The following is a 3,265-nucleotide window of genomic DNA, read 5'->3' as shown; positions in this document are numbered from 1 at the left end:
AAAGGAGGAGTCTGCTACACACTTGAAAAAACACTTTGAAAGATGGGATTAGGGTTAGGGTGGCTATGATGAGGTTCAGGTAGATGACGTTGATGGTGATTATGATGTTCGTGTTGATGTTAATGCTGATGATCATGGCGTATTGAAGATTATATTTGAGGTTGTGGTTGCTCTTCTGCTGCAGCTAAATAGTAGTAGTAGTAGTAGTAGTAGTAGTAGTAGTAGTAGTAGTAGTAGTAGTAGTAGTAGTAGTAGTAAGGTACACGGCCCGAAATTCTGGGGACGGGGACTAATCGATTACATCGACCCCAGTATTTCACTTGAACTTAATTCATCGACACCGAAAGGATGAAATGATAATGATGATGATGATGATAATAATAATAATAATAATAATAATAATAATAATAATAATAATAATAATAATAATAATAATAAAATGGTACGACCATTAACCCGAAGGCATCATCGAAAATGATAATGCAAAGATCCTATGGGATTTTATGATTCAGTGCAACCATGAGATAGAGAACAGGAAACCAGACATAGTGGTAATTGAGAAAGACAGCAAATGATATTGGATCATAGATATAGCATGCCCAGCTGATAGCAAGGTATGTGATAAGGAAGAAAGAAAAGTCGATAGCTATGACAGGTAAGCTTGGGAGGTTAAGCAGTTGTGGTCGATAAAAAAGGTGGTAGTAGTACCAATAATTGTCGGAGCTCTGGGAACAGTGAATAAAAGTCTTGAGAAGTACATAGCAGAAATAGGGGATGTAATAAGAATGGAGCACTTGCAGAAAACAGCACCGCTTGGAACCGCTTGAATATTCCGGATGGTGCTCGAAAAATAAGGGGTGATATCTTAGCTCACTAGTAGTGAACAGCTGACATCGTAGTACATCTCCAGTGTTAGAAGCTGTGCAAATACAATAATAATAATAATAATAATAATAATAATAATAATAATAATAATAATAATAATAATTAATTCGTTTTATTGGCCACACTCGCGCAAACTGAGACTGATCCTTAAGTCGAAATTAAACGGACGGAATAAGATCAAAGCTATCAACACCTGTGCGGTTTCACTCCTTAGATATGGAGCAGGGGTAATCGCATGGACAGTAGACGAACTAAACAGCTTATACAGAATGACAAGGTGGTTGCTAACTAGATATGGGTCACTTCACCCAAAAAGTGACACAAACAGACTGTAAAAACAAACAGACCAAGAAAAAGAGGGAGAAGAGGACTGATTGGATGCGAGCACAGAGTTAGAGCAGGAGAAAACAGCATAGCATGATATGTCAAAAAATACCACAGAACCGCTATTACTAGAAGTAAGAAAGTCAGGATGTTGCAAAGGTAAAGCATTATACAAGAAATTGAAAACGAATGAAACTGAAAATAGGTGGGTAAAGAAAAGAATGCAAGGTCGATTTTATAGGGATGTTGAAGACAGACAGAGAAAAAAGATGGCTGTGGATGACTAAAATTGATTTAAAACCTGAAACGGAGGCTCTAACCTGTGCTGCCCAAGAGCAAGCTCTAAGAACAAACTACATAAAATGCAGAATATAATATAGGATAAAAATCTTTATAAGAATTTATCAAGTAGTCAGCGTGAAAAAAACCTCATAATGAAAAAAAATTCATCATTTTTTTCCATAAATATATATAATTTATATAAAGGACATTAACTGTGTAGTAATGCCTCACGCTTCGAGGGACTAAATAAGTCAAAAGTTGCTTATTTTTTGGTAGTTTTTGACTTATTTAGTCCCTCGAAGCGTGAGGCATTACTACACAGCTAATGCCCTTTATATAAATTAAAATACAGAATAGATAGCACATCAGAAAGTGATAAGTGCAGAATCAGTGAACAAAATGGTGAAACCGTAAGGCATATTACCAGCCATCGTACGCCACTAGCCCAGAGGGAATATAAGAGACGCCACGACAATATAGCTAGGCTTGTCTATTGGACACTTTGCAACAAGTATGGACTTGACATAGCAAAAAATTGATTTGGAAGTGTTAACATGTACATGTTTTGTCTTGATGTAAAAGATGAGCAGAATGTAACGGACCACCGGCTTATGCGTTCAACTGCAGAGCTGCTATTGGATCTTGGGAAATTTCTTCCAACCACTTGAAGTTTTTCTGATTTTTCTCCAAATCATTTTCAAAAATATGTAGTTTCAATATTGTTTTGCATGCTGATGACGAAAATTGCATTAATTATTTTGAGAAATTAATCATAAAATTTAAAGCTAGGAAACTCAATATAAACACCAGCGCCCCCTGGGTCTTTGTGTTTCGAGACAGGATTAGCGTTTCGACTACTTAGATGAATTGATACACGTGAAATTAAGTTTTTTTTCTCTCGATATATAAATAAAATAAATAGATAAAATAGCATGGATCATGCTAAATTACTCCCAGATTATTTTTTTTTTAAATGGAGTTCTGATGTTGTTTTTGCATGCTGATAATGAAAATCCCGTTCATTTTTTTCACCGTCATCATCATCGTCATCACCATCATCATCATCAACATCATCAACAACATCTCTATACTTCATACAATAACAAAACTGGTGGCCAGCACCGCTACCTTCTTGTAAACTTTGTTTACACTTTTATCCTAAGAAAACGAAGTACATTTAACATCGATCTGTGGGGCTCAGTGTTTAAGAGTTGTGAGCTCCGTGCAAGATTACATCCGTAGAGATTGACTTTAATTTTAATGTTATGACTAACTTTCAAAAAGTGGGAAGCACTTGCGTCTGCCTCAAACCAGGAAATATATCGTGCTGTTGCACAATGCGTTGCCCTTTCTGGTTTTCTTCTTTAAATATCATGGTGTAGTTTAAGAGAGATTTGGCTGCTATTTCTACCAGGCCGAGAAACCACGTAAAGGTTTGGTAAAGGTTCCCATGAGGACAAACAACCACGACTTCCATATGTTCGGCAACAGAGGCTACCAATTGGCTAACATAGCAATTTTATCTGCTTGTAACTCTTTACCTCGAGTGCCGCCAAGCTCTCACCGCCCTCAGTCAGGCGGGCAGTGCGATCGGTAGTAGCTCCACTCTAGCGTTCTATAGAGGGTTAGTGGGAGAAAAGTGCGACGACGTTCTCGGGGAAACTCTAGGCGTCGAGGATAATCAGCTAAGCAGTCTGTACAGGAGAACTTTCGGGCCGGGGCCCATGGATAATTTCCAAAGGTCCCTCGCCTGGCAGTGCTACCGAGGTGCGCT

Source organism: Octopus bimaculoides, chromosome 5, assembly GCF_001194135.2.
Source record: "Octopus bimaculoides isolate UCB-OBI-ISO-001 chromosome 5, ASM119413v2, whole genome shotgun sequence".
NCBI classification, from domain to species: Eukaryota; Metazoa; Mollusca; class Cephalopoda; order Octopoda; family Octopodidae; genus Octopus; species Octopus bimaculoides.
Note: the sequence above shows the minus strand (reverse complement) of the source record.